We start from the raw sequence: 13327 nt of genomic DNA on the forward strand, positions 1-13327 counted from the left end.
TGCTAGATTTCCCAGGTGCCTGCTGAGCTAGAGGCCAAAATCCACAGCCAGGCACTTTGCAAAAAAACAGGTCAGTTTTCTTTGGGAAAATGTGATGTGCCCACATTGTCTTTTGGGGCATTTCCTGTCTCGGGCACTAGGCCTACCCACACAAGTGAGGTACCATTTTTATCAGGAGACTTGGGGAAATGCTGGGAGGAAGAAAGTTTGTGGCTCCTCTTAGATTCAAGAACTTTTCAGCACCGAAATCTGAGGGAAAAGTGTTTTCTTTGCCGAATGTTGAGGTTTGCAAAGGATTTTGAGTAAATGAACCTGGTGAGAGCCCCACAAGCCACCCCATCTTGGATTTCCCTAGGTGTCTAGTATTCAAAAACGTACAGGTTTGGTATGTTTCCCTAGGTGCGGGCTGAGCTAGAGGGCAAAATCCACACCTAGGCACTTTGGAAAAATACGTAAGATTTCAATGTAAAAATGTGATGTGTCCATGTTGTGTTTCCTGTCACGGGCACTAGGTCTACCAAGACAAGTGAGGTACCATTTTTATTGGGAGATTTGGGGGAACACAGAATAGAAGAACAGGTATTATTGTCCCTTGTCTGTCTGTACATTTTTTCTTTCCAAATGTACAACAGTGTGTAAAAAGAAGTCTTTTTGAGAAATGCCCTGCAATTCACGTGCTAGTATAAGGACCCCGGAATTTAGAGATGTGCAAATAACCACTGCTTCTCAACACCTCATCTTATGCCCATTTTGGAAATACAAAGGTTTCCTTGATAACTATTTTTCACTCTTTATATTTCACCAAATGAATTGCTGTGTATGCGGTATACAATGAAAACCCATTTTAATGTGCAGCTCATTTATTGGCTCTGGTTAACTAGGGTTCTTGATGAACCTACAAGCCCTATAAATACCCACAACCAGAAGAGTCCAGTAGATGTAACAGGATATTCTTTAAAAAAATCTGCCATAGCTGGAAAACATTATAGAAGAATACGTGGGCAGAAATGGCATTTTTACCTCAATTTCAATATTTGTTCATTTTAGCTGTTACTTTCTGTAGGAAAACCTTGAAGGATATACACAAAGGACCCTTGCTGAATTCAGAATTGTATCTAATTTTCAGAAATGTTTAGCTGTCTGGGATCCAGCAATGGTTTTACACCCATTTCTGTCACTAACTGGAAGGAGGCTGAAAGCACAAAAAATAGTAAAAATGGGATATGTCCCACGAAAATGCCAAAATTGTGTTGAAAAAAGTAGTTTTCTGATTCAAGTCTGCCTGTTCCTGAAAGCTTGAAAGATGGTGATTCTAGCACTGCAAACCCTTTGTTGGTGCCATTTTCAGGGAAAAACACATGCTTTCTTTTGTAGCCCTGTTTTTCCTATTTTTCTGAAAAAAACAATATTTTAGCAGCATTTTGGCTAATTTCTTGGTCTCCTCCAGGTGAACCCACAAACTCTGGTACCTTTAGAATCCCTGGGATGTTGGAAAAAGTACACCAATTTCACGCAGATAGCTTATGTGAACAAAAAGTTATCAAGGCATAAGAGCGAACTACCCCAAATAGCCAAAAAATGGCTCAGCACTGGGGAAAGGGGAAGACCCAACAGCTAAGGGGTTAAAATTGCAAATAGAATTAAAGCAATGTGTATATAATGCTCCTGCGTCCAACTCTCGTCCTCTTTTATGGGGTGCTCCTTTTACATAGAAGTAGAACTTTTCTTATGGTGATGTCTAAAGGAATTTGAGATAATTGCTATTGGTCTGTTAAAGCAATTATGTTAGGTTTATATGTGTCCATGTTATTCCATATTTTACATAATTGTTTCCAATTTATGAAAGGTTTGGTAGTTGATGGATTTTTAAAACAAAAATCAAAATATTTTAGCTATATGTTGCTTTATTTTGCTTTCTTACGAGCAGTTGTGTTTTTTTGTGGTGCAGTGAGTAATTTGTACTTAAGTCTCTTTGAGATGGTTTGATTTTGCTTACCATTTAATTTTTGAAAGGCCTGTTGTTTAATCACACCTGTTGTGTCTTGTGAGTATGTATGTTTGAACCTTTTTAGATCCTGAAAGGTTCTGTAGAATGAAGATGTAAGTTTTAGAACATGGTGAAGTGAGTGAAAGTTGAAAATGTTGAGTTTGAATACGTAGCTCTATGTGTGGTGTAGTCATTGACAGGTACCCAGGCTGGGTTGGGGGTAACAACTGGCAATGAGATAGGGGATAAGTAACCCAGTGATCAACAGTACTCTCCCAGAGAGTTTGCCATGGTCCAAGCCAACTACTTGTGCATGCCACGTGTGCCTTCCTTGCAGTGCCGAATCAACGCTTGGCATATGTGAAATCAAAGCACAATTCCAGACAATGTAAAGCAGTTAAGATAAATAAAGCTCTACTGAGAAGCCTATGTGTCATTGGTCATAAAACTATGAACAAGGCCATACAGAAAGGTTTACCCCACTACTATGCAGAATAAAGCCATACATTATACGGAGTGCTACTGCTGAAGGCAGACATGACCGGATTTTGAAAGTTGAACACTTACCAACGTCAGACTATGCAATAATGCTGCAATCAAAAGTGCTGCAAGGCAAATATCAACCAAGTGTTAAGAGCAAAAATAAAGACTGAAAACATGACCACTAAGATGCTTGAAAGGGCTATCTGCTTACCAGAACTGAATAAAGAGAATCATACTGCTGCCATAGCTGAATGCAAGAGAAGTGCTTGGGGTTGTGCTTACAGAACTGTCTATACCTGTAGTGATGAGAGGCCAAACAGAAAAAAGTTCTGTCAATGATGACCAAATAAGATGACCACAAGGCCGGTACACTGCAGGGCCAGGGTAGGGCCAGGAATGGAACAGATCCTGATTTCTGGCAGAGGGAGTCAAAGAGAGGTCCAGCTGCAGTGCCAGTTAATTAAACATTTACAACACACACCACCCTTCAATAACGTCAGAATGCAGAATATTGGTGATAAATGGACTGCTTGGATAGAGACATTTGATTACTTCATTACTGCACTAGAAGAAACAGATAACTAAAAGATGATCAAATACCTAAAAAATCTTGCTGGCGATGGTGTAAAAAAAAAGGCATAAAGAAAATGCTGTGAACTGATGGAGTTACATACTCTCAGACTTTAATTCTATGCTGAATGTAGATTAAGAAAGGTACATTTTCAGGCAAGAACGACAAAGAGTTGGTGAAACCGTAGATTAATTTGTTGAGAGACCAGATAAAACACTGCAAATTCAATGAATTTCATGACAAAGAAGCAATACATCTCAGAGTTATTAACAGATGACTGTCAGATAAATTCAGATGACAAATGCTGAGAGAAACTATTAGTTTGGAGTGAGTTCTCATCGCTGCCAGAGCTGAAGAGCATGCTGATCGACAAGCTGCTGACACGGAGACCAAAGGTGCACAAAGCGAATCAGCCATAAACATGAAAAGCAAGCAAAAACACAAAGCTGAAGGATGCAAGGTGATGTCTCCATGATAATAAGTTATGTTTCAGATGTGGATTGTCATTTCCACAAGAAGGTACATTTCCTGCAATTGGACAGATTTGCAAAGCCTGTAGTAAAGAGAAACATTTGTGATGGTTTGCAAGACGAAGGAAAAAGTAAGGGGCTGATTTAAGAGCCCCTACCGCCTCCTTTTGGCACATTGTTTATATGCTAATGTGGCCCAATGATGCCAAAATCACGGCGCCAAATTTTTTGCACTACATTATGCCTGAGCCAGATTTCTTTGCTTCATTTATTTTGGCACTTTTAATGCCTGCTTAGAGCAGGCTTTAAAAGGAGGCATCCCATTGTTTTCAATGGGCCTCAATGGGCTTTGAGGATTAGCTTTAAAAGTTTTGATGCTAATCCTGCAAAGCTCAGAACAAGTGTAAAAAATTATGATGCTAGTTCCCCTAACTACCACCATGGTGTGCCATATCTTAGATATGGCGCACACATGGTAGTGTTAGGGGGGCACTAAGGGGTGCAAGAAAAGTGTCACTTTTCTTAAATCAGGGCCTATGTTTGTCATGATGAGGCAACAAAATGTCTGAAAGAACATTTCAGAAGCGACACTCAATGCACTCCCACAATGCCAGGTGACAACATCGGTTGAGACAAATTGACAACAAATGAAGTTGATCATCATCTAAATCATTGTCAAAAAGTTAATCAGTATCAATATTGAGTGAAAGTGAAGAAGATGATTGTGCAACATCGATGTTTACCTCAGAAAAATGTGCACACGTTGGCTGCATGTGAAGAAAGTACGAGACAAAGAAAAGTCGACATGAAAAAGCACCAACGTCATTCAAACATTGTTCAAAGATTACACTGAAAAAATAAACAGTTGATTCATACCTTTGATCATTGACAGTAGTGCATTGATAAACATTATGACGGAGGAAAAATATAATGAACTATCCCCATTACGACGACTGATGCCATCAAAAACCAAAGTGTACCATGGGCTGTATCAACACCTTTGAAAAGTAAAGCTTCATTTGTAGCAGCTATGAAGCACAAGAAAACAAAAGTGCAAGCACCCATTCATGTACTTAAAAAATACAGCGTCAAGTGCCTCTCCACAGTTTCAGCATAGCTGCTGAAATGGGACTGATATCAGTGAATTACAATATGAATGCTCATCACAAAATAGTAAGTCAGTTCCCGTCATTATTACATGGGTTAGGAAAACTTAGGACTGTGAAAGTACAGTTGCCTATCAATTAGGATGTTTGTCCTGTTGCTCAAAGACACAGAATAAGTGCTTTCCATTTACAAGAAGCTGTTGAAAAGGAACTCAAATCATTACTTAAGTACTACATCATTGAGCATTTTTCTAGTCTGATTCCATGGGTTTCTCCCATAGTGGTAGTGCCTAAAAAGGACAGCAAAGGAGCTGTACACATCTGGGTGAATATGCGTCAAGTGAACAAGGCAATTGAAAGAGATTGACATCAGAGCTGCATATTGCTGGCACGGTCACAGAATGGAACTGTGTAAAAATCTTCTCTCATCTTCATTTAAATAAAGGATATCATCAGTTGGAAAGCAAGGAAAATTGCAGGTACATAAAAAACGTTTCTACATAGGATTGTTATTGACTTTTTCAATCCACTTGACAATGGACATCACTTGATGGTGATTGTCGATAAATACTTTCGCTTCCCATTAGTTGAAGAGCTCTCGTCTATCACTCAGAACATTGTCATTGAGAGATTAGTTTGCATCTTTGCGACATTAGGCATTACTATGAGTTTAAAAACTGACAATGGCATACCTTTCAATCGCAGAGAAGACTTTCTCAATCTGCTTAATGTGAAGCATCAGAAGAGCACATCTCTTTGGCCACAGACTAACAGCCTTGTTGAACATTCCATTAGTACGTTAAGAAAGCTGTTCAGCATGCTACATTAGAGAAGCTCAACCGCAAGACTGTCTTGAAGTTTACTTTACAAGCTTTCCATTCAACCCCTCACTTGACTGCAGGTGAAAGCCCTGCAACGTTGATGTCTGGGAGAGCCAAACAATCAAGTTAATTCAGTGGACTGATACCAGAACTGATATAGAGACATGTACAACAGACTTGAGTCACAAACAGAAAATGAAGACCTACACTGACAGAAGGTGATATGCAAAAAACACTGTCTTCAGACAAGGAGCTCGAATGCTCGTTCATCACCTACAAAGAGGTAAATCTGATGCTCCTTTTGATGCTGAGCCATTTCATGCTGTAATTAGCAAAGGGCACATGGTGACTGCCCAATGTCCAGGAAAATATATCACTCAAGATTCCTTGCTCTTCAAACATGTGGCTCAATATTTTTTGGGACACTAATGTCAATGTGGAGACTGGCTCAGAGAGGACAATTGGAGAATTCCAGACTGCCATTACTTATATATCATCGCAGCAGATCATGGACATTCAGATTACTGATTCCCAGCTTCCAAATACGTGATTCGGATGAATCATCATAGCACCAAAAAGGCTCATTGAAGAGTTTTAGGGGCATATTTATACTCTTTTTGCGCCGGATTTGCATCGTTTTTTTTTACGCAAATCCGACGCATAACTAACTCCATATTTATACTTTGGCGTTAGACCCGTCTAGCGCCAAAGATCTTGGAGTTTGCGTAATTTTTTAGCGTGGACACCTTCCTTGCGTTAATGATATGCAAGGTAGGCGTTCCCTTCTAAAAAATGACTCTGAGGCATGTGCGCCGTATTTATACTCCCGGGCAAAAATGACGCCCGGGAGTGGGCGGGTCAAAAAAAATGACGTCCAGCCGCTTTTGCGTCATTTCTTAACGCCTGTTCAGGGCAGGCGTTAAGGGACCTGTGGGCTCGGAAGGAGCCCAGAGGTGCCCTCCCATGCCCCCAGGGTCACCCCCTGCCACCCTTGCCCACCCCAGGAGGACGCCCAAGGATGGAGGGACCCATCCCAGGGAACTTAAGGTAAGTTCAGGTAAGTATTTTCTTTTCTTTTTTGTGGCATAGGGGGGCCTGATTTGTGCCCCCCTACATGCCACTATGCCCAATGACCATGCCCAGGGGACAGAAGTCCCCTGGGCATGGCCATTGGGCAAGGGGGCATGACTCCTGTCTTTGCTAAGACAGGAGTCATGTCAATGGAGGGTGGGAGTCAAAAAAAATGGCGCTAATCGGGTTGAGGCAGATTTTTTGCCTCAGACCGACTTGCCCCATTCTTTGACGCCCAAGCTCCATTTTCCCCTACGCCGGCGCTGCCTGGTGTGGGTCATTTTTTTTTACACACACCAGTCAGCTCCGCCGGCTAACGTAATTCCATAAATAAGGCGCCCGCATGGCGCTTTGGAATGGCGTTAGCCGGCGTTAAATTTTTTGACGCACAACTGCGTTGGCGCAGTTGTTCGCCAAAAAGTATAAATACGACCCTTAATATGTAAAGTTTGTAAAAAAAACTTTTTATTCTACACAGGGGTAGATGTCGTACCTTGTGAGCATGTATGATGGAAAGATTTTGGATCCTGAAAGACTCTGTAGAATGATGGCTTACATTTTAGAACATGGTGAAGTGAATGCAGGTTTAGAATGCTGAATTTGTGGTTACACGTGGCAGAATGAAGAGGTGTAATACATAGCTCCTTGTGTGGCATAGTCATTTGTGGGTATGCAGGCTGGGACGTTGCAAAAGCACAGACATTTGTGAGCGAGCGTGTCTTAAAAAGCATGTTGCTCACAAACTCAGGGGTATATTTATACTCCATTTGCACAAAATTTGTGTCTTTTTTATGCAAATTCGGTGCAAAACTAACTCCATATTTATATTTTGACGCTAGACATGTCTAATATCAAAATATTGGAGTGTGCACCACTTTTTCAGATGCGTGAACCGACCTTGCATCAATGAGATGCAAGGTGGGTGTTCCCATCTGAAAAATGATGCGAACCCCATGGACCCATATTTATCCTCCAGTGCTAAAATGATGCAGAGGTGGGAGGAGGGGCCAAATAATGTGCAAAGCTTGCTTTGACCATTATTTAATGCCGGGATCAGAAGAACACCACAGAATGGGTCCACAGGTGCCCCCCTCAAGCCCCAGGTACACCCCTTGCCACACCAGAGAGACACCGGAGAATAGAGGACCCCATCCCAGGTAAGTAGGCTAAGTATAGGTAAGTATTTGTTTTTTTACTTAAAGTGCCATCGGGGGCGGAAGTTGGGGCCCCTGATGGCACAGGGTGCAATGGCCATGCCAGGGGACCCATCATTTATAAGACAGGAGTCATGTGGTAGGGATGGTTTTACATCAGAAAATGACACTAGGCTAGTTAGAGGCATTTTTTTGCCTCTAACCAGCCTAACATCATTTGTTGGTGCAAAAAACCCTTTTCCCATACCACCACCACCACCCAGCTAACAACATTTATTTTTATGCAAGCCCACCCTTTGCGCCAGATGGCACCATTCCATAAATTTGGCACCCAGCTGGTGTCCTAGAACGGCACAAGCCAATGCTATAATTTTTGATGCAAAACTGTGCAAACACAGTTTTGCTTCAAAAAGTGTAAATATGAGCCTCAGTGTTTTAGCTAAGGTGTAGGTGTGAACAGATTCAGAGCTGCCAGAATCTCAAATAGTTTTAGCAAACAAGGCTTTGCTCACACTTGAATGACAGAAATAAGAAAAGGTATTGCATGATCGTGTAGCAATGAGAGATTTGGCACCAATTTTCTACAGTGGAAAGATACTTGTAAAAAACTGAAATGTTCTGGCGCGTGATTGAGTCATTTTTTGAGATTTCTTTTTCCTCTGCAGTAACTGTCCGCTACTTTGGCAAGGAGATTGACATCTAAGAGGCAAATGTATGAGTTTTGATGCAACACTGCAGTATTTAGTCCCAAAAAAAGTGCCCTGTTTTGCAGCATTTTCTTGCAACATGGATGCTTGTATTTATAATACCTGTGCACCATGTTGCAAGCGCCGAAGATGCATCTAAACTTATGACACATCAGCGAGAAGAATGATGCCAAGTGTTTCAATACAACTGGCACCTACGTGACGCAAAGCTAATTTGGATGTCGTAAAGCACTTTTATGTGCCACAAACCAGCATTGCATGACTTAGGAGTGCATTGTATGGCAGAAGCATTAAAAAAAAAAACAATGCAGTTCAATCCACAGAACTGCAGAACAACAATAACTTAAAAAATGCAGGGAGCACCATCTACCAGGCAAGAAGGTAATAACTTTAACCCCAGCCAAGATGACCAGACAGCATGCCAGAGGAGGAGGAAGAGGAAGTCCAATTTCAGTGAAGAGGAGAACCAATTATTAATATCTGAGGTGAGAACAAATTAACACCTTCTCTTTGTCACCTCCAAGTTGCCATTAGGAAGAAGGAAGTCATTTGGCAATCTGTACTGCACAAAACAGTGTTGGGCAAACAAAAAGGACAGCCTGGAGTTGAAGAAGAGGTGGCTAGGCTACAGGTGCAGGAACAAAGAGAAACTGGTAAAGAACCTTAGGGCAGCCATGAGAACCGGAGGAGTACCTGATGTCTAGGAGGATTTGGACCAATTGGAGGAGCTGGTAGTTTCACTCATCCCAACAGAGTTGTTGGCAGGAGGTACTGGGTAGGGCTGTGCTGTGGTCGAGGCCCAGGAAAAACTTCAGGATAAGTGAAAACAAGGGATCATATGGTTGAAGGTGACTTGCAGAGCAGCAATACATTTTTCTGTGTGTGCCACACTGTGCGCATGTGAAATTGAAGGTATTTCTCACATATTAACTCATGCATCACATAATTGTGAATTAATTGCCCAGTCACATATGTTCATGTCCAGTCCTGGCAAGGTTCACTAGTTTCTGTGTGATGTGTTGGTCCAGTCCACGTTGTAAATTTAATCCTGGGACTTCTGGTATAATCTACAATATGATAGACTAGGAGTGCAAGTCCCACAATACAAAGCAATACGCCAAGACTGGAGCAGCACATCATGCATGGGGCTTGCAAACTGTGAAGATATGTCAGTGCCAATGCCAATCCTCTTGCACAGTGAAGCACATGTGCTTGTTGTGGGGCTAGGAAGCCACAAGTGGAATGTAATGTAATGTAAAATAATGTGGTTTTCCAGAGGGTTAACTTCCTGCCAAGAGGGTATCCAGATAGTAAGTATGTACAGGCTCTCTAAGTAGGATCACCTGAAGAGCCAGATGTACATTCATTAGCACTAAAACATTGCACCCAGCTCTCCGGATGTGCTGGGTGGGTTTTTTACACATGTTGGTTGCCATTTAAGAGACCACCCTACCTCCTGTCTTGCTCATATGGATATTGGGAGTGGGTGTGAATGCAAGTGATACACAGCAGAATTCCATGATTCTTTGTTGGAATCATAGACGGTGTGTGAGCCAGGTTGCGCCTAGCTAGTGTAGTGCCTAGTAAATGTGGCAGAGGATATTGAACTGGCAGTGTGTCTGAATGGGAGTACATTGTATCTCAAGGGGGTGAGGGTGATGTGTGTGCCACATATTAGGCTGAGTAATAGGCACTGCTGTGTGTGATAATTTGCCACTTGGGTTGCAGCTGTGCAGAGATGCTGTGATAGAGGGCATTGGTGTACTACAGTCTACATGTGTTTAGGGCCTGGGTGATGGTAGCACAAGTGTCAGGAGGGATCCATAAGAAGAGAAGAATGACTATGCGACATATGGGAAAACAGGTGGAGGTAAAACTGGGAGTTGTGAAGTATCAGGGTGAGCTAAGTGTCCAGGTTTCAGGCATGGTTAGAGGGTGAGGGGTTTTGGTCTAGTTGTATGGGCAACCAGGGTAGCTGCATGTTGCAGACTATCCTCACTAGTACTATGTGAGGTTCAGTATGACCCCTTACTCTTACATGCAGGTAGGCATGATGGTCAAAAGCATAAAGTAACACAGTTTGGTGGTGTTTGTGTCTTCTGAGAGTATGTATGATCTGGGTTTAACCCATGGGTAAGACTAAGGGGGTCATTACAACATTGGAGGTAAAAGGCACTTACCGCCGTGCAGAAGACCACCAACAGACCGCCGCGGCAGCAGGAGCCCGCCGCTGCTATAATGACACACATCACAGAATCCGCCGAAATTCAGACACCCACACAACACCGCCACACCAAAGGTCAGCGATAAACATGCGGAAACAAATCCTCCCCTCCACGCCAACAGAAACACGCCCATGCCATTATGACCCACGAATCCACGCGGCGGCCTTTCAACCGCGGTATTCCATTGGCGGTACACACCGCCGCACACAAAATACACACATAGCTCCAAAACACCGCCACATTGGACAATTCCAAATACACACACCTGATACACATACAAACAACACTCCCACACATCCAACACAATATAAAACACACACCCACATCACCCACAAACCCCAACGACCCAAAATTAGAGAGAACGCCATAGAGAGACAGCACAGAAGAGATAACCCCATCACACAGAGGCACACTACACCATCACCCACACAACACCCACACACAAAACACCACATACCACTACACTCACCACACTCATCAACACATACACCACCCCACACCTCACCCACACCACCCCATGTCACGCCAAAGACACCCCCGCTTCTCTGAGGAGGAGCTCAGGGTTATGGTGGAGGAAATCCTACGGGTAGAGCCACAGCTATTTGGCTCACAGGTACAGCACACATCCAGGAAGATGGAGCTATGGCAAAGAATAGTGGACAGGGTCAACGCTGTGGGACAGCACCCAAGAAATAGGGAGGACATCAGGAAGAGGTGGAACGACCTACGGGGGAAGGTGCGTTCAACGGTATACAGGCACCACATCGCGGTACATCGGACTGGCGGCGGACGCCCACCTCCTCCCCCACAACTAACAACATGGGAGGAGCAAGTCTTGACCATCTTGCATCCTGAGGGCCTCGCAGGAGTCGTTGGAGGAACGGACACTGGTAAGTCAAATCTTAACTATCATATCCCCCACCTTGCCTGCATGCAATCACACACCCCCACCCTCACACCCTCCCCTACCACCCTAAATCCTCACTAATGTACCCATAACACCAACCACCCATCCCAACCCCAAGACCTGCATGACACAACTAAGCATGGATACCCATCACTAAAGCATGCCCACTGCACATACCCAGAACACCCCCCAACCATCAGCACACAAGCCCCCACACAGGAATGCCTGCACTGGGGTACACGCACACCCAACCATTGCCCACCATGAAACACACACATGCAATAATCATGTACTTATACCCCCGCAGGAACCCGAAGGAAGGTCACCACACCAGAGGGTCCAGACAACACCACTCCACCCCCAGAAGAGGCCCACAGTGACGACAGCAGATCTGCCCTACTGGATCTCGATGACCAGCCCGGACCATCGTGGGCCTCAGGACAGTCGGTTCCCCTTGCCCAGCCACAGCCCAACACCGAACTTCCACCCTCTGGTAACACCAGCACAGCACCCACCCAGCGGGCCCATACCTCCCTACCCAGGACAGGTCAAGCAGCGGTGTGTCCACCACTACAGGGCACCCAGGCTAACCCACCACCCCAACAACAACAGGGACCTGGGGGCAGTGGTAGTGGGCACACGGTCCAGGGGACGGAGGCACTGGAACACAGGGGAACTGGGAGGGCTGCTGTGCACAGGGAGGACAGGCCAAGGGAACCTACTCTCAACGAGGCCCTCTCCTCCATCATGGTAGCATACCACCACTCCCAGGAGACGATGGCCACGGTCCTGGACAAGTTGCAGGAGACCCTGCGTCTGCAGGAGGAGCAGTATTTGGGGTTCAGGGAGGAGCTCAGGACTATCGCCTCCGCCCTGGGCACCATTGTAGGGGTGCTGACGGACATTCAAAAGACTTTGAGGGACACTGTGGCACTCCAAGGGGCCCCTGACACTAGCCTCGACGATGAAATGCCCACCACCTCCGCCGGCGCTAGTGGACAGGACGCCCAGCCACAGGACCACCACACCAGCACCCCAACCCATGCAGACGGACAACCACCACGAAAGCGGTCCCTGAGATCCAGGAACAGGACAGAGCAAGATGGCAAGACCCCCGCCAGGAAATAAGACTACCCTGATTGTCCCCCCACTGTCCCACTTTGTTACCCTGTCCAGATTGAAAGTGCATCAGCTCCACTTCCAATGGCCAGATGTGCAATGTACCTGTGAGACTAATAGACTGGACTCTACCATGGACATTCTTCCACCATAACCCATCCCGATTTCACAACCCCCCTTCATTTTTCTGCACTTAAATAAACACCCTTGAAACACTAATAAAACTGGAGTCAGTCTATGATTTTGAACTTTGTATTGTCAATAACAGTGTCAAAAAGGGTTACCCATTGGAAGGCCAACATACCAATGTCACACATCACAAGCCTTTCAAGGGTGCAAGCTGTTGACACGTAGGTTACCACATTTGTGAAACTGAAATGGAAGGGGACAACTCAATTAACAAATAGTGAGTGAAATGTAGGTACAGGATAGAGGTAGACGTGTGAAAGTTAATGTAATGTTAAACCTGAAAATGCACTCACCTGTGTCTCACTGGAAATATTGCTGTATGACTGACTCCCTGTTGTCGTTTTCGTCTTCCTCAGCTTCATCCTCATCACTGTCCACAGGCTCCACAGCTGCTACAATACCGTCATCTGGATCATCCTCCTGCAGAAAAGGCACCTGGCGTCGCAATGCCAAATTATGGAGCATGGAGCAGGCGATGATGATGTCACACACCTTCTTCGGTGAGTAGAATAGGGAC

The sequence above is a fragment of the Pleurodeles waltl genome, chromosome 3_1, assembly GCF_031143425.1.
Source record: "Pleurodeles waltl isolate 20211129_DDA chromosome 3_1, aPleWal1.hap1.20221129, whole genome shotgun sequence".
Taxonomy (NCBI): domain Eukaryota; kingdom Metazoa; phylum Chordata; class Amphibia; order Caudata; family Salamandridae; genus Pleurodeles; species Pleurodeles waltl.